The sequence below is a fragment of the Lepidochelys kempii genome, chromosome 2 (genome assembly GCF_965140285.1).
Source record: "Lepidochelys kempii isolate rLepKem1 chromosome 2, rLepKem1.hap1, whole genome shotgun sequence".
Lineage (NCBI taxonomy): Eukaryota > Metazoa > Chordata > Testudines > Cheloniidae > Lepidochelys > Lepidochelys kempii.
In genome coordinates, this window is record NC_136381.1 from 67,039,969 (window position 1) to 67,059,191 (window position 19,223).

General features: G+C 43.7%; 1 protein-coding gene across 7 annotated transcripts in view; it reads right to left on the minus strand.

Moving 5' to 3' along the window:
* FAM110B (family with sequence similarity 110 member B) overlaps window positions 1-19,223 on the minus strand; it is a 457,749-nt gene that overhangs the window by 76,877 nt on the left and 361,649 nt on the right. The window contains exon 1 of one of the 7 annotated variants that reach the window (XM_073331099.2): window positions 8,160-8,294. The exons of 5 other annotated variants lie outside the window; for them this stretch is intronic. The gene's annotated coding sequence lies outside the window, so the exon portion shown is untranslated. Of the gene's footprint in view, window positions 1-8,134; window positions 8,295-19,223 lie in introns of those variants that run through there. One more of the 7 variants, XM_073331100.2, reaches the window with a different exon arrangement.

Below are 19,223 nucleotides of genomic sequence, written 5' to 3' on the forward strand. Positions count from 1 at the left end.
TTATTGTGATGGCTTCTACCACTAAAAAGTGAGGCAGTGTGGTCTAGTGAATAAAGCACTGGACTGGGACTCAGTAGACCTGGGTTCTATTTGCAGGTCTGCCAATGAACTGCTGTGTGGCCAGAAGCAAATTGCTTTCACTTCTGTGTGGCTCTCCTCTTCTGTCACCGTTTTACCTGTGTTGTCCATTTAGAACGTACATTCTTTTGGGCAGGTACTGTCTCTTATGATGTGGCTGTTGTGATACAGCATGGCCAGAGGGCAGCAGGAGAGTGTTGGAGTCTTAGTCCCTGTAGAGGGAAGGAAGTTTGCTATAAATTAATTAAAGCATCTGAAGCCAGTCACATGATAAAAACTCCCTGCTTCAATCACACAAGAGGAGGAGTTGAAGCAGAGTGGATTGGTGCTGGAGTAGAGAGCAGTTTGGAGGTAAGCAGAGGAGAGTTTGGAGAAGTGCTGTGGTGGGCTAAGAAGACCAAGATCCTAGGTAAAGGGACACCTGGTTTGTGCAGAGGGAGGGCAGGAAGCCCCACAAGCTGAAGGGCAGGAGAGGGAAGTAGCCCAGGGGAAGGAACCGCTAGTTCTAGTGGTTTACTGCTATCCCTAGGGCCCCTGGGCTGGGACCCGGAGTAGAGGGCGGACCTGGGTCCCTCCCTCTCCTCTCCCCTCCCCTCCTCTAGGACACTAGTGAGGCAGTTAATACCCCAGTTCCGGGGCAAGAAACGGTGTCCTGAACCCCCCACCCCAAGAAGAGAAAGCGCGAGACCCATCATAGTAGTGCTGGTAATTTGCCACACTGTACAGTACCTAAAACCTGGGGCCTCTACACATTGCTGTAATGCCGCTACTCCTCCCACCACCACTGACAAAAATGGGCAAATACCCAGGTCTTCAAAGGGTTAATTATAGATAGGGGCCTTGACCCACACACGCATGAACTTTGGGAAAATTCAGATACTGATCCCAACTTTGATATCCATGCCCATCTCCAGTTAATTTACATTACTAATACAAGACACGCCCCACACACTGCAGGGGTTAGCCACAAAAAAGTTTTCTACAGACGTCTTACTCAGCTGTCAGTTATGGTCTCTGCTACCAGAAAATGACTTCTCTCTCAGCTGGCAGACAAGGAATGATTTATAATTGCCATAATGGAAACAAAAAGGCACAGTTGCCCTTTTTCCATAAAAGGCAAACTTATTTTGTATATCAGAAACGTCTGAACCCAAAAATCTACGTATATTTAGTTGTTACGCTAAGGGCTAAATTGCAGCTAGAAGCTAGAGACCTCTGGCAGGGGATGGTGCAGAGGTTCCCAATCCCAGGTCATAGAATCATAGAATCATTGAATATCAGGGTTGGAAGGGACCCCAGAAGGTCATCTAGTCCAACCCCCTGCTCGAAGCAGGACCAATTCCCAGTTAAATCAGTTAAATCATCCCAGTTAAATCAGTTAAATCATCCCAGTTAAATCATCAGGTAGGAGTAGATTGAGGCACTATGCCTCAGATAGGTACACAGCATGTCTTAGAGCACACAGCTGCTGAGATTGCTGTGTGTGCTCCCTCTACACAGTGCCGGTTTTGCTGGCATGGGGGGAGGTGAGAAGTACAGAGCTAGAAGGACTCCATCTTTTTTCCACCTCCTTTCAAATGCTGTGAGGGCTAGACTCACAGAGTTCTTGCATCCCTTGAGAAAGAGTGACTGTACTTGGTCCCTGCACAGTAGGGCAGTGAGGGGAATAGGAACCTTCTTCCTCCCTGCATCCCCTATGGCACACACCCAGCAGATTTAGATACAATTTGGTAGTGTTACCACTATGTTTAATTGGTCGTATTGCCATAGTGCCCAGAACCCCCAATTATAATCAGAGCTCCATTGTGTTGGGCTCTGCACAAACATATTCAGAGCAGAATCTGCCATAAAGATTTTAAAATCTAAAAGGTTAAAAAGTAAAACAAACCACCAAAATAAAAACTAATCAATGTCAGAGACACTCTTAAGGAGTTCTAACAAAGTTATAAGAATATCTGTAGAATTACAAATATGGGTTGATACTACATATGCAATAGTAACCCCTGCACTTGAACTGAAAAGGCAGAGAAAGGAGAAACATGTCTGTGACAGATATGGAAAGTTCCTGCAATATCTTTGGGAGTATTAACGGCAAAGAGTTCTGTGGCACCTTATAGATTAACAGACGTATTGTAGCATGAGCTTTCGTGGGTGAATACCCACTTCGTTGGATGCATGCATTACCCACGAAAGCTTATGCTCCAATACGTCTGTTAGTCTATAAGGTGCCACAGGACTCTGCCGCTTTTACAGATCCAGACTAACATGGTTACCCCTCTGATGCTTTACTGTATTAAGTTTATGTATCATACTGGGCAAGGGACTGTATGCAATTCTATTGGGGAGGGTGACAACAACTCCTCCAGGAACTAAGAACAGTGGGGGGTGAGTACACAAATTCACTCAGGTTGTCACACCTCCAGAGAAGTACTTTCAGGTGTTCATGTGAAGAAGCTCACATATACTAGTTCAAATTGAATTCTCCACAGATCAACTGACAAAGAAAGGACTTTTGGATAAACAGCTTGAGCTTAAAGTGACTCAGAGCTTTCTTTCTGATCCAGCAAATGGATAGGACCTTCTGTCCAAGGGGGGCCCAAATTCTTCCTGGGAAAAGTTGGAAGGGCTTTGGCCTACTGAGGCCCCATTAGACTAACAGCTGACAATTGGTAAGCTTTTAGCAATAGTATAGGAACTTTTACTGTTTTTTGTATGTTTTCTCTGTAATGCTTACACCTTAAGAATAAATGTGTTTGCTCAGAAAGAGCTCTGTGATAACTTTTGACTGCTGGCAATTACGCTGTTCATAAGACTTTGGAGAGTGAGCAAAGCACAGATGCTGGCCTGCTAAGGCAGTGTGGCTTGCTAGGTCTACCACAATGTAGGCAGGGAGCTGTGCGGCCTGGAAAAATCCTGGTCAGGAGGGAGAAAGACACAGGTCTCCAATCAAGAGAGGTGATGACTGCAGTATTGGGTTTACAATGGCACCAGGCCCACATTTGGAAGGGGCCCATTAAGGCTCCGGCTCCGAGTGGACTCTGCTGCCAGCCACCTGCAGGGTCCCACCTGCCTCCCCAGGACCAAGCTCCGTGGGACCAGTAGAGACTGGGCCACTCTCGACCAGTGGGGGGGGAGAAGTGCATCACAGGAGGCTTGGCAGGGCCCCAACAGGCAAGTGGGTCCTGAGGGAGCCTGGCTCGGGCAGGCCTCCCTCCTCCTTCAGCCTGGTTGACTGCACAGCTCCCGAGTGGCTGGAGTAATCCCCACCCAGGACCAACTCCCGGCCACGCAGCCAGCTCACCCCAGGGGACACAGTCACCTCCAAGTGGGGGTGGTGAATGCAACTGGGAGGCGGGACATGGGGCAGTGGGTCTCTGGAGAGCTTGAGGGGGCGCTGGGCATTGGGGGAGGTTTGTGCTTTGTGGCGCTGGTCAGTGGAGGGTCTGTGGGGGGTGCTGGACATAGGGGTCTGTGGAGGGGGCACTGTGGGTGGTGGTGTGCAGGGTGCTGTGCAATTGTGGGGGGGGTCTCTAGGTGGGGGGGCACTGGGCATAGCAGGTCCAGGGGGGAACTGGGCATAGGGGTCTATATGGGGGTCGCTGGGCTGGGGGGCCGTGGGAAGGTGCTAGGGTGTGGTGCAGGCCTGTTCCCAAGGGGTGCGGGCAGTGCAGGGCTGGGCAGGCCAATGTATATCTGTGGCTGTTGGTTTGTAAACAGTGCCCTCACGCTGGGCTGGGGGACCAGGGCTGCCCTGGGCAGGCCCCTTGCTCTGGGTACCTAACGTACCCCACCTCATGCCCATTTCCCCCATGGGGGCCCCTAAATATGTTTGGCATCGGGCCCACAAAAGGTTAATCCAGCCCAGGGTGGCTGAGGAGTGGGTGCCAGTCATGGACCACGGAGTGGAGATACAGATGCACCTGCCCTAAACTGTGACAATATGCTTTAGGACACAAAATCTCACTTTACTTGTTTTAGGACAATTCTAGAAATTTATATTCTGGCATTCTTGTTTGCACTTGCTTAACTTTACAAATCACAAGGCACCCAAGTGAAAATCCCACAGACAAACACTTGAGTAATACCTTAAATCCCAATGACTGTTTTCATATCATCTCTCTTATTGCTGGAAGACTACAAAAATGCATTAACCTTAAGAACAGTCTTTCCTCTTTAGATTTGGCACGGTTTTAAGTACAGCGAAATTTACTTAAATATTTAGCAGTAGAAAGACGTAATACCTTAATAAATCTAAGCTAGTGTAATGCTATTTGTTAGTGGCAGTCAGACTACTATATATACCAGGGGTGGGAAAAATCCAGTCTGCAGGCGGATCCGGCCCATCTAACATTTCTGTCTGGCCCGCCAGGCTCTTTGGCTATCCCCTCATGATCTCCAGGCTGCTAAAAGTCCTGCAGTGCAGCGGGGCACTCAGGTAGGCTGCCTGCCTGCCGTGGTCCCACGCAGCTCCTGGAAGTGGCCAGCTGGCATGTCTCTGTGCACCCCTGGTGAGGTGGCGGGGGGGAGGGAGGTGGCTCTGCGCGCTGCCCCCACCCCCATTCTCACAGCTTCCATTGGCCAGTTTCCAGCCAATGGGAGCAGCAGGGGCGGTGCTTGTGGGCGTGGTCAGCACACGGAGACCCGCTACCCTCCCACCCTCAAGGGGCGCGCAGAGATGTGCCAGCAGCAGCCAGCCGCAGCCGCTTTCGGGAGCAGTGTGGGGCTACGACATGCAGGGAGCTGCCTGAGCCCTGCTGTGCCGCCGGCTGGGAGCCACCTGTGGTAAGCACCTCCTGGCCATAGCCTGCACCTCGCACCCCCTCCCACACCCAACCCCCTGCCCCAGGTCAGAACCCACTCTGGTATCCAAACTCCCTCTCAGACCCCACACCCCTTCCTGCATCCCAATCCCCTGCACCAGCCCGGAGCTCCCTCCTGCACCTAAATTCCCTCCCAGACCCCGCACCCCCTCCATTCATATAGTAGAAATGTGCGACCCGTGACGACTTACCAAAATTCGTGAAGTGGCCACCTGCGAAAATTATTGCCCACCCCTGGTATATACTCAAATTCAGTCTGAATATAATTTTTGTAAACCCAATCAATAATATGCACACACACAAAAAAGTCAGCAGTCATTACTGATCCTGAAAATATTGGAATGCAAATCTCTTTTCTGACACCACTGCATTATAACGGGATACCTACTATGACAGTAAAGGTGATAAAACCACATTCAACTGTACAAAATCTATTTTAAATACAATATACAACAAATGATTCTTAGGCAATTGGATATTGGACATTTTCTAACTGCTGAAACCCTGTGCCGGATATCACATGTCTGTATTCTTACTTTGTTCCTTGGCATTAGTTTTCCCTTTTTATGTTATAAGAAAGTGCGATTTAATAGGGAAGTTTATACAAGACTTGATGAAAACTGAGGCATGCTATAAAGCCACATATCAGAGGTAAGACAGGTATATTAAGATAGGTCACAATACAATTATCATGTGTAATCCATATATTTCCTAACATTGAATAGTTTTAAAATACTTTTTTAGTTTTAAATAAGTCCCCTGCAGCTCACTATTTGTTGACAACCAGCTGAAACACATGCCAGATTTAATCTAGTAAAATTCTATTTTGAAAGTTTTTTTCAAAAGTTCATTTTAGCTGAGATGAGTAAACCCTAAAATGTTATCTATGTGAATTACTGCTTAAATTGAATTTGTTTGCTGCCCCTACCCAAACGGAAAACACATTCCATTAGAAAACAAAGCTTTCGCCTCTAAAAAAGCCATTTATTTCTTGATGATAATAAAACAGTATTACTGTAAATTACAGTCATCAATGCTAGTTTCATGCTTTTCTGCATTAGCCGCGCCAGAAAAAAATCAGTCACACCTAACCGAGGGAGAGACATCTGTCTGACTAACTATTGGTGAAACAACAACATTATAGTTATTTATACAACGTGCAATTCCAGTATACATTTTCTTTTAACAATGCTTTACACATCACCAAGAAAAAAATATGCTCACTTTTAAAATATGGACCAAGTTACCTATCTGAGATAAGCATAAGAAACGTTTTCAGGTAAGAAGTCATTATCATTTTACAGATATACAGTATTAGTTCACTGCATATACTTAATTTTCACTTTAAGTAACACGTTGTCTTCATTTTGAATGAAAACAGTCAGCTTTGCTAAGTACATTATTCAGCTGGGGATTTCTACCTACCAACTTCCCTTAACCACTACCAGCATCTCCATCATACACGGCTTGAGAGGCTTGTGTCAAAAATTATTCTAGATATTATCAAGAAATCTCTTCTTTAAAGCATGCACATGACATTAATTTACAAACCATATAAATACAGTTAGATGGTAATTCTGAGGATATTGGAAAAAAGTGCCATACACTAAGAACATTGTGCCTGCACATTCTCCCCATTCATCACTGTCCAGACCTAACTGTTGCTATGCAGGAAGGTTATTTTCAAAGCCTGCACCAGTAAAAACACCTTATGGCAATAAAGCACAGACAAATGCAGACAATACAAGCAGACAGTGACTGAGCTTCCTCTGTGGTAGCAATAATAATTTCAAAACCATTTTTGTTGGCAATGCTTTGTCCTGTACTAAAATCAGAATTTAAGTATGCATTTGAAATTTACAGTAGTGCAAATATTTTTGAACTAAGTCAGATAAAATATCTTTGCTTTTGAAGTGCCCCACATTATGAAACACTCATATACATTGTACGTATATCCACTTACATAGAAAGTTAAGCAAGCAAGTGACCAAGATGGAATATTATGGGCCTTTTTTAAGAAGGTTACACTGTTTTAATTCAATATTTTAGAAGTTTACAACTCTACTTTGCAACATTTTGGACAGCACAAACACAATACCTCATTGGGAGGTGACGGGAAGGAGTAGAAAGCAACATTAAAGTAGCTACAGTTCCTTATACCTTTCTGATATTAGCTGAGGCAATCTACTGTTACCTCAGACGCATGGTGGCAGAAAGCCAGCTGGATGAATGGTGACTTACCACACAAGTTTGTGGGCTCTACAGTCTGACACAGACAATATCATTAACTTTAAGTTTTAACAGTCAGCTTTAGAGTCAACTACCTTCATAAGAAGTATGACTACATTGCTCAGTGCTTGTTTTCTTCTCTTCCAAATACAGTTTTAACTGGGAAACATACCCTCTAAACTGGCATTGTTTTTATCAGAAAAAGTTCATATTAATTAATATGTAGGTCACAAATCTCAAAGAGATTAAATAAAATGGTGCTCAAATTATGGAAAACATTCTGGAAGTCTCAGAATCATAGAAGAAAAGATTGTCTTATACACATTGTTTCATTCTATTGCTAAAGGCAATTCCTACAACAAACAAGGCTTTGGGACAAAATCTGGCCTTTGGGAACAATATTTGTGTGTGCAGCAAAGAATATGCTGCAATATACCAGTTTGGGATCCCCCCCCCCCCCCCGGCTGCCTAATAGGGAATTCAAAGAACGAAAGAAAGAAACTACTCAAATACTAAAGCTACAAGCATCTTTGATGAAAGAACGATAGCATATTACTCCACATTTCTTGACCTCTTTGCAAAAAACACAAGGATAGTTATTACCCTGATATAAGTATAAGTACCTCTCTCAGAATTATCCTTTTAACTGCTCATTATTTAGAACATCTCCATGTAAAGAAAGTCCTACATGCCTCTAACTCAACTGTTCTGCAGAGACCCAAATAAATGCAATGTTGCCATTACCATAACAAAAGGGAACTAATAAAATTGCTCACATGCACAGGCTTAAGGTTTCACATGAAAGCAAATTTTCCTGTAAAAATATATTCTATTTCCCTGCTAAATCCACGCTGTAACGACATGTTTTGTAATCTGATGGCTATCCCACTGGAGTACACATGATATTAACGAAAGCAAGACCAAATTAAATAGATGACATGATTAACAGTATTCATTTCATGCATGACTGTGTTTTATGGGAGAGATAAAGACCTGAAAGTAATTACCATGAATTGAAACTCCTTCACTGACCTCTGTTTGCAGCTAGCAGTCGTTAAGTACTGATGTTTTATAACAAAGACCAATGCCTTTCATCTGTGCGCTTTCTTTTAATGCTACAAGATGAGCACCTCCACCGTTGCATGGACACAGTACCTCTGTATCTATGTCTGTAATGCAGCATAAAGATTACTGTGGAAACCTATCAAACTGGCAAGCAGCAACGTCTGCAGCCAATCAGAGAAAGGCACATGCAGAACCCAGCACATGCTCTCTGAGGCTCAGATACTGTCATCACTGTTTAACAGGCTGCTAATCTAATTATAGCTGTTTGCTAGCACAGTGCTACTGAAGTAGAGCACATGAGCAAAACTAAATTTCAATACATTAAACCACTTAATCACAATAATCAAATTTGGGTTTTTTAATAAAATTTAAATGCTTAAAGTTAAATGTTCACCTTACACAATGAACTGCTTTAAAAAAGTGTTTTTTTCTGAACTCTGAAAAAAATGAGCAATATTTAGTAGTGCACTTTCAAAATCAGACTTGTAGTTCATTAGTTATATATAGTAGTGAAAGATTTATTATGATGTAGCAGTTTATTCTGTATTTCTGAATTCTGATTCTGTATGTATATTGCAAAATTACACAACTCAGCTTGCTTTATTTACAATGTTTAGCATAACAATTTAGACCCCAATTCAGCCAGGTACTTAAGCATATGCGATTCAGTACATGAGTAATCCTACCATGTCAAGGGAATTACTCATATGCTTTAAATTACACGTGCTTAAATACCTTGCTGAACTGGGGAACTCTATGTTCATTTGGAACCTGAGCTGTAATCAATCTTCTGTCAGGCTACAGTGGAATGCCATGCAAATTGCTGCTACTGTACAAACTACTAATCAATCTGGAAAATATTCATCATGAATATATTCTACACATGCATGGTGAATTTAATCCACTAAATCTTAGATGCATGTTATAAATGCACGCCTAGCTCCATAAAATAACTAACGTTATGGATTCTGAAACAGAATACACAGATTTCAGAGTAACAGCCGTGTTAGTCTGTATTCGCAAAAAGAAAAGGAGTACTTGTGGCACCTTAGAGACTAACCAATTTATTTGAGCATAAGCTTTCGTGAGCTACAGCGAAACCTTATGCTCAAATAAATTGGTTAGTCTCTAAGGTGCCACAAGTACTCCTTTTCTTTTTGAGAATATACAGAGACTATTATGTATGTAAGTGTTTTTTAAAATTGCTGATAAGTTCTGTAATTCATTTTTTCAGTTTTCCTACTTATCAGATGTACAATAATGAGAAAAAGGTGTAGCTATCTGACATTTAGTACTCTTGACAGTGTATGTCAAGTAATTTCTGTGACCAGCACAACAAGAAAGTAGTTTTCTGAAGTTTTAAGGGCCCATATGATTCTCATATGTAACTAGAAGTCTACAGTGGCCACAGTTTTAAAACATGGATGTCTCAAATTAAGCATCTAAATCTATACTTAGGCACCTAACTAAAATGGCCTGATCTGCAGCGGAGCTGAGTATCCACATCTCCCATGGAACAAAGTGGATTCTTTAGGTGCTTAGCACTAAAGATAAAGGCACTTTTACATAGCTAGCCAAATAGAGAGAGTAGGTATGTAACCTCAGGCAATCCAGTTTAAAAATGTTCCCGTGTCCATCTATTCATATGTACAATACATAGATAAACTCCTCTCACACAGACTTAAAACCCACTGCAATATTACTCAAAGTGAGCTGCTATGTGCCCATACAGCACTTTTCTCCTCAATGCTTTACTTTCTTATTACTAACACCACACAGTATTAATCACTCTCCTACTGTTTAGTATTAAAGGTTTACATATGTTTCTGTTGAAGCATTCTTAGCTGGGGAGCAAAAACTGAATTTGTTACTTCATAAAAGTTGCTAACACAAGACTTCCATATAGTATCAGAAGAAGTCTAAATTTACTGACAATATGCAAATAACTAAACCATAGCTTTTTTTTTTACTCTGTTAGTGAAAACTGTTAATAAAAACCTGTTACTGTTTCTTTTAGAAATGGAGTCTAATACTTGTACAACATATGTTCAAAACTGTATCTGGCTAGGAATTAAAACTGAACGCAGACAGCATAAAATTCCTTCAACTTTTGTTCAGCAACATATCATAGGTTATAACAAAAAGGGATACCAATGCCATGTCCTAGAAACAAAAATGACATGAATAAAAATCAGGTATAAAAACAAGTATATATATCCTCAACTTGGTACTTATAATGTTTATTAAAAAAAATAGAGACTAACCAATTTATTTGAGCATAAGCTTTTGTGAGCTACAGCTCACTTCATCGGATGCTGTAGCTCAAGAAAGCTTATGTTCAAATAAATTGGTTAGTCGCTAAGGTGCCAAAAGTACTCCTTTTCTTTTTGCGAACACAGACTAACACAGCTGTTACTCTGAAACCTGTCATTAAAAAAATTCTTCCTCTCATAAACATATCCCTATTACTTTTGTGTCTAAGGTTCTGTAAACAAAGCACTGTAGAAATTAGGAAGTTTCACAACACTGTTCTAAGGCAGGTAGATTATACATTAAAGATGAGAAAGGGGGTTATAAAGAGGTAAGGAACCTGATTTTGAGAATAGGTGAGCACAATTCCAACAGAAGTTGACTGGAGATACAGGCGTTCAATACCTTTGGAAATCAGTCCCTCACAACTTGTCTATCACCACATCAGGTTGAAGTTTTCAGTTATCACTTCCATAGTCATAGGACAAAGGAGGGTTAGCAAGTTACAGATTGTTGTAATGAGACATAAAACTAGGGTGTCTATTGGGTCCATGATTTTTAGTGTCTCTCAAAGTTATGAATTTAAGCTCCCAGGCTCATCTTTTGAAGGCATTGCACAGGGTTCCCTTGAGGAGGGGGACCCAGAGGTCAGATATGAAGTGATCATTTTGTGAAAAGTGTTTGCCAATGGGTGATACGGTGTTTCTTTCTTTTATAATTTTTCTGTGTGAGTTCATTTGAGAGCACAGTGATAGTCTGGTTTCATTCACATTGTTGTTGGTGCATTTGATGCTCTAGATGAAGTGCACCGTATGTTGTGATAAGCATGTGTAGGACCCATGGATAGCAAAAGGTGTGTTCGGAGAGCACTGATCATCATACCTGTGGAGATATGTCTGCAGGTTTTGCACCTGTTATGGTAGGGTCTGGTGTTGTTTGGAGCTGATGTGTCCTGTTGTGTAGGGAGCTTGCTTCTGATGATGAGCTTGGCGAAGTTGGGGGGTTGTATGAAGGTCAGAAGATGGGGTTCGGGAAAGAGTTATTTCAGGATGTAGTCCCCATCAAGTATGATTTATAATTGTTTGTTAATACGCCACATGGACGCCACAGTGACAAGTAGGAGTATGCAGAATGTGGAGGGTTTTTTTCCAACTTATAAAATGATAAAAGACAAAAACAACCTATCACTTGTTGGTGAACATTTGTCAGAAAATTGGTTGCCTGAAAAGGGCGGGAGTTGGGAGTGTTTTGTTTCAGGTGAGCCTGGCTGTTTTTAGAAAGCCGGCGCTCCGCAAACCAGCTGAGCGGCGGGGAACCAGCTGAGCAGCGGGGGACAGCAGAGCAGCAAACAGCAGGAGTTTGCCTGGGATCTGTGTTGGTGAGTATCTGGGTATCTGAGTGTGTGTTTGGTGAGAGGATCGGAGTGTTTGTAGCGAGGGCAGCTTGAAAGTTTGAGCGAGTGCTTGACTGGTTGGCTGAAAAGGGCGGGAGGGGGGAGTGTTTTGTTTCAGGTGAGCCTGGCTGTTTAAAAAAGCCAGCGCTCTGCGAACCAGCTGAGCAGCGGGGAACAGCAGAGCAGCAAACAGCAGGAGTTTGCCTGGGAGTTCGCCTGGGGTGAGCCCACTGAGGCTTACACCCTAACGGCTTCGCTGAGTAATTTACTGCATCTCCTGAGGAAGCTTGTAGTAGGAAGGTAATATGGATGGTGAGTGTTCAGCTATTGTGACCTGCACTGGATGTGCCATGTTTCAGAGTAAAAGCCGTGTTAGTCTGTATTCACAAAAAGAAAAGGAGTACTTGTGGCACCTTAGAGACTAACCAATTTATTTGAGCATAAGCTTCCGATGAAGTGAGCTGTAGCTCACGAAAGCTTATGCTCAAATAAATTGGTTAGTCTCTAAGGTGCCACAAGTACTCCTTTTCTTTCTGGATGTGCCATGTTTGTCTTTCTTCCACAGGACAGAAGCGACTTTGTACAAAGTGCAAGCTGATCTCCATATTGGAAGAGAAGGTTCAAGGTCTGGAGCAACAAGTATCGACCCTGCGTTGCGTAAGAGAAACTGAAGATTTCCTGGACAGATGTCAGGATATGCTTCTACGCGCACAAGGTTCTGAAGATTCAGAGCAGGCTGCGCAGCAGGGACAGGAGGACGGTGAAGAAATTTGGCAACATGTGACCTCCAGAAGAAGAAGGGGGAATGTCTATGTACCAGCAATGCAGATACAGGTAAGTAACCGTTTTCATGTTCTCTCCACAGGTACCATTGCGGGGAGTGGCCCAGATGATACGTCTGGGGGAAAGGAGGAGAAGGAGACTCCGCCAGTTGAAAGGCATGAGATGCACTGTCCTAAGATTGGAGGTTCCACAACCACCACTCCCAAGAGAAGGAGGCGGGTGGTGGTGGTCAGAGACTCTCTCCTCAGGGGGACTGAGTCATCTATCTGCTGCCCTGACCGGGAAAACAGAGAAGTCTGCTGCTTGCCAGGGGCTAAGATTCACGATGTGACGGAGAGTCTGCCGAGACTCATCAAGCCCTCGGACCGCTACCCCTTCCTGCTTTTCCACGTGGGCACCAATGATACTGCCAAGAATGACCTTGTGCGGATCACTGCAGACTACGTGGCTCTGAGAAGGAGGATAAAGGAATATGAGGCGCAAGTGGTGTTTTCGTCCATCCTCCCCGTGGAAGGAAAAGGGCGGGGTAGGGATCATTGAATTGTGGAAGTCAATGAATGGCTACGCAGGTGGTGTCGGAGAGAAGGCTTTGGATTCTTCGACCATGAGATGGTGTTCCAAGAAGGAGGAGTGCTAGGAAGAGATGGGCTCCACTTAATGAAGAGAGGGAAGAGCAACTTCGCGAGCAGGCTGGCTAACCTAGTGAGGAGGGCTTTAAACTAGGTTCACCGGGGGAAGGAGACCAAAGCCCTGAGGTAGGTGGGGAAGCGGGATACCGGGAGGAAGCACGAGCAGGAGCGTGTGAGAGGGGAGGGCTCCTGCCTCATACGAAGAATGAGGGGCAATCAGCAGGTTATCTCAGTGCCTATATACAAATGCACAAAGCCTGGGAAACAAGCAGGGAGAACTGGAGGTCCTGGCAAAGTCAGGGAATTATGATGTGATTGGAATAACAGAGACTTGGTGGGATAACTCGCATGACTGGAGTACTGTCATGGATGGGTATAAACTGTTCAGGAAGGACAAGGAGGCCAGAAAAGGTGGGGAAGTTGCATTGTATGTAAGGGAGCAGTATGACTGCTCACAGCTCAAGTATGAAACTGCAGAAAAACCTGAGTGTCTCTGGATTAAGTTTAGAAGTGTGAGCAACAAGGGTGATGTCGTGGTGGGAGTCTGCTATAGACCACCGGACCAGGGGGATGAGCTGGACGAGGCTTTCTTCCAGCAACTTGCAGAAGCTACTAGATCGCAGGCAACTTCTCATGGGCAACTTCAATCATCCTGATATCTGCTGGGAGAGCAATACAGCAGTCCACAGACAATCCAGGAAGTTTTTGGAAACTGTAAGGGACAATTTCCTGGTGCAAGTGCTGGAGGAACCAACTAGGGACGGAGCTCTTCTTGACCTGCTGCTCACAAAACCAGGAAGAATTAGTAGGGGGAAGCAAAAGTGGATGGGAACCTGGAAGGCAGTGACCATGAAATGGTCGAGTTCAGGATCCTGACACAAGGAAGAAAGGAGAGCAGCAGAATACGGACCCTGGACTTCAGAAAAGCAGACTTTGACTCCCTCCGGGAACTGATGGGCAGGATCCCCTGGGAGAATAACATGAGGGGGAAAGGAGTCCAGGAGAGCAGACTATATTTTAAAGAATCCTTATTGTGGTTACAGGGACAAACCATCCCGATGTGCTGGCAACAAGGAGGGGAGCAGCCGTGAAACTGACATTCTTGTCAATTGCACGGCTCTGGCTTTCAGCCATCCTGACAGCCAACAGGCAATGCAAGTAATACAGTGTCTATACAGATACTGCGTCACCTGAACTATGCTGACCTAAGCGTTACACCTCTTGTAAAGGTGGATTTACTAAGTCAGCAGGCGAGTTACAGCAGCAGGAGGAACACTGTAGCATGTAGGCTTACATAGTCAGGTCGACATACGCTACTTTATCAACTTAACTTTGTAGTGTAGACATGCCCTAAGCCTCCTTTGTCCTATGACTGCAGATGTGTTAATTGCCTGCTTCATCTTGAATGGTCTCTCGCAACATGTTAACACCTTATGCACAACAATCTGTTCCACCTTATATTTAGCTGTGACACTGATTACCTTTCCCACACCTGAAGAAGAGCTTGTCCCTTTCACCAACAGAAGTTGGTCCAGTAAAAGATATTATGTCCCCCATCTTGTCTCTCTCATATCCTGGGACCAACACTTCTACAACACTGCAAACAATATTTGCACATGCATGCACACAAATACACAAGTAGACGATCTCTCCCGATAGCAAAAAAAGGAAGCACTAGACTTCCACCATTGTCTCCACTAATGTAAGCAAGTTTCAAACATAAGCATAGCATCCTTGAAGCCTGGTATTAACAACTTCCAAAGAGAGACTTTGCAAATGCTTTGTACTGAAACTGCTCCTTTTTCTTTCTTTCCTTCTGTGATACGGTAAAGGGAAGGTCTTGTAAAGAGGTTGTGTCAATTCTGCAGACCAATAACATGGACATTTGTAGTCTGGACAGTACTTCATAAAAAAGGAAAGATACCAGAAGTAATCTATGTAAGATCAAAGATTTTTCCCATCACGGTAAGAAAACAACTGCAGAATGGCTTATCATGTAAAACAATAAGAAAAGGAATACTTGTGGCACCTTAGAGACTAACAAATTTATTTGAGCATAAGCTTTCGTGAGCTACAGCTCACTTCATCGGATGCATTCAGTGGAAAATACAGTGGGGAGATTTTATATACACAGGGAACATGAAACAATGGGTGTTACCATACACACTGTAACAAGAGTGATCAAGTAAGGTGAACTACTACTAGCAGGAGAGCAGGGGGAACCTTTTGTAGTGATAATCAAGGTGGGCCATTTCCAGCAGTTGACAAGAATGTGTGAGGAACAGTAGGGGGTGGGAAATAAAAATGGGGAAATAGTTTTACTTTGTGTAATGACACATCCACTCCCAGTCTTTATTCAAGCCTAAGTTAATTGTATCCAGTTTGCAAATTAATTTCAATTCAGCAGTCTCTCGTTGGAGTCTCTTTTTGGAGTCTGTTTTTGTTGAAGAATTGCCACTTTTCGGTCTGTAATCGAGTGACCACAGAGATTGAAGTGTTCTCCGACTGCTTTTTGAATGTTATCATTCTTGACGTCTGATTCGTCATTTATTCTTTTACGTAGAGACTGTCCAGTTTGGCCAATGTACATGGCAGAGGGGCATTGCTGGCACATGATGGCATATATCACATTGGTAGATGTGCAGGTGAACGAGCCTCTGATAGTGGGGCTAATGTGATTAGACCCTATGATGGTGTCCCCTGAATAGATATGTGGACACAGTAGGCAATCGGCTTTGTTGCAAGGATAGGTTCCTGGGTTAGTGGTTCTGTTGTGTGGTGTGTGGTTGCTGGTGAGTATTTGCTTCTGGTTTGGGGCTGTCTGTAAGCAAGGACTGGCCTGTCTCCCAAGATCTGTGAGAGTGATGGGTCATACTTCAGTACAGGCTGTAGATCCTCGATGATGCGTTGGAGAGGTTTTAGTTGGGGGCTGAAGGTGATGGCTAGTGGTGTATTGTTATTTTTTTTGTTGGGCCTGTCCTGTAGTAGGTAACTTCTGGGTACTCTTCTGGCTCTGTCAATCTGTTTCTTCATTTCAGCAGGTGGGTATTGTAGTTGTAAGAACGCTTGATAGAGATCTTGTAGGTGTTTGTCTCTGTCTGAGGGGTGGAGCAAAATGAGGTTGTATTGTAGAGCTTGGGTGTAGACAATGGATCGTGTGGTGTGCTCTGGATGAAAGCTGGAGGCATGTAGGTAGGAATAGCGCTCAGTCGGTTTCCGGTGTAGGGTGGTGTTTATGTGACTATCGCTTACTAGCACCGTAGTGTCCAGGAAGTGGATCTCTTGTGTGGACTGGTCCAGGCTGAGGTTGATGTGGGATGGAAATTGTTGAAATCATGGTGGAATTCCTCAAGGGCTTCTTTTCCATGGGTCCAAATGATGAAGATGTCATCAATGTAGCACAAGCAGAGTAGGAGCATTAGGAGACGAGAGCTGAGGAAGCGTTGTTCTCAGTCAGCCATAAAAATGTTGGCATACTGTGGGGCCACGCGCGTACCCATAGCAGTGCCGCTGATTTGAAGGTATACATTGTCCCCAAATGTGAAACAGTTATGGGTGAGGACAAAGTCAAAGTTCAGCCACCAGGTTTGCCGTGACATTATCGGGGATACTGTTCCTGACGGCTTGTAGTCCATCTTTGTGTGGAATGTTGGTGTAGAGGGCTTCTACATCCATAGTCGCTAGGATGGTGTTTTCTGGAAGATCACCGATGGATTGTAGTTTCCTCAGGAAGTCAATGGTGTCTTGAAGATAGCTGGAAGTGCTGGTAGCGTAGGGCCTGAGGAGGGAGTCTACATAGCCAGACAATCCTGCTGTCAGGGTGCCAATGCCTGAGATGGGGCGTCCAGGATTTCCAGGTTTATGGATCTTAGGTAGCAGATAGAACCTGGTCGGAGTTCTAGGGGTGTGTCTGTGCAGATTTGTTCTTGTGCTTTTTCAGGCAGTTTTTTGAGCAAATGGTGTCGTTTCTTTTGGTAACCCTCAGTGGGATCAGAGCATAATGGCTTGTAAAAAGTGGCGTTGGAGAGGTGGTTAGCAGCCTCTTGTTCATATTCTGACCTATTCATGATGACAACAGCACCTCCTTTGTCAGCCTTTTTGATTATGATGTCAGAGTTGTTTCTGAGGCTATGGATGACATTTTGTTCTGCACGGCTGAGGTTATGGGGCAAGAGATGCTGCTTTTCCACAATTTCAGCCCGTGCACATCAGCAGAAGCACTCTATGTAGAAGTCCAGTCTGTTGTTTCGACCTTCAGGAGGATTCCACCCAGAATCCTTCTTTCTGTAGTCTTGGTTGAAGGTCTTTGTGGGTTAGTATGTTGGAAATATTCCTTGAGTCGGAGACATCGAAAATAGGATTCTAGGTCACCACAGAACTGTATCATGTTTGTGGGGGTGGAGGGGCAGAAGGAGAGGCCCCGGGATAGGACAGATTCTTTTGCTGGACTAAGAGTATAGTTGGGTAGATTAACAATATTGCTGGGTGGGTTAAGGGAACCACTGTTTTGGCCCCTTGTGGCATGTAGTAGTTTAGATAGTTTAGTGTCCTTTTTCTTTTGTAGAGAACCAAAGTGTGTGTTATAAATGTCTAGTTTTTGTAAAGTCCAACCACGAGGAAGTTTGTGTGGAAGGTTCGTTTTTTATGAGAGTATCCAGTTTTAAGAGCTCATTCTTAATCTTTCCCTGTTTGCTGTAGAGAATGTTGATCAGGTGGTCTGCAGTTTCTTTGAGAGTGTGTGGCACAAGCAGTCAGCATAGTCTGTGTGGTATGTAGATTGTAATGGATTTTTTACCTTCAGTCCTTTTAGTACGATGTCCATCTGTTTGCATTTGGAAAGGAAGATGATATCTGTCTGTATCTGTACAAGTTTTTTCATGAAGTTGATAGATTTCCACTCCACATGGCTAAATTCCGTGCCTTGTATAATGACAGGTTTCAGAGTGGCAGCTGCGTTAGTCTGTATCCTCAAAAAGTAAAGAAGGACTTGTGGCACATTAGAGACTTTGCTCAAAATTTATTTGAGCATAAGCTTTCGTGAGCTACAGCTCACTTCATCAGATGCATTCAGTGGAAAATACCGTGGGGAGATTTTATATCCACAGAGAACATGAAACAATGGGTGTTACCATACACACTGTAACAAGAGTGATCAGAAAGCTTATGCTCAAATAAATTTGTTAGTCTCTAAGGTGCCAAAAGTACTCCTTTTCTTTTTGTGGATACAGACTAACACGGCTGCTACTCTGAAACATGTAAAACAATGTGAACAGAAGAGAGAATTAGGCTTTTTCTTAAAGCGTAACAAGTGTAGTAAACAAGTTTTAAGATTTTGTTATGAACAAATACCCATGAGATAGCGTAGCTCATTTCTCTTTTAAAAGGCTAATGAATTCATGAATCCAAGTAAAATATTCATTAGAGTAATTGGTTTAGTTCAACCTCTCAATGCTACAGCTTGAAAATATATACATTGTTGCCTATAGAAACATAACGTCAATTCATCAGCTCTTTCAGTCAACTCATTTTCATTCCATACTGTGTTAGGCAAAATAAGAGTAAGTAACCATTACAAATGTTTATGAGTAATATTTAATAATCTAAAGCAGGGATCGACAACCTTTGGTTCGCAGCCTGCCAGGGTAAGCCCCCTGGCGGGCTGGGCTGGTTTGTTTAACTGCCATATCCACAGGTTCGGCCGATCGTGGCTCCCACTGGCCGTGGTTCGCCGCTCCAGGACAATAGGGGCTGCGAGAAGCGGCGGCCAGCACATCTCTTGGCCCGCACCACTTCCTACAGACCCCATTGGCCTGGAGCAGCGAACTGCAGCCAGTGGGAGCCACGATCAGCCGAACCTCAAATACTCAATGCGAAAATTGGATATGTAAGAATATAAGTTTTGGCAGCTGTGTAAAAAATATGTGTGTGTCAACTTTGCAAATCAGATTTTTTTTTATATTTCATTTAAAATGCACA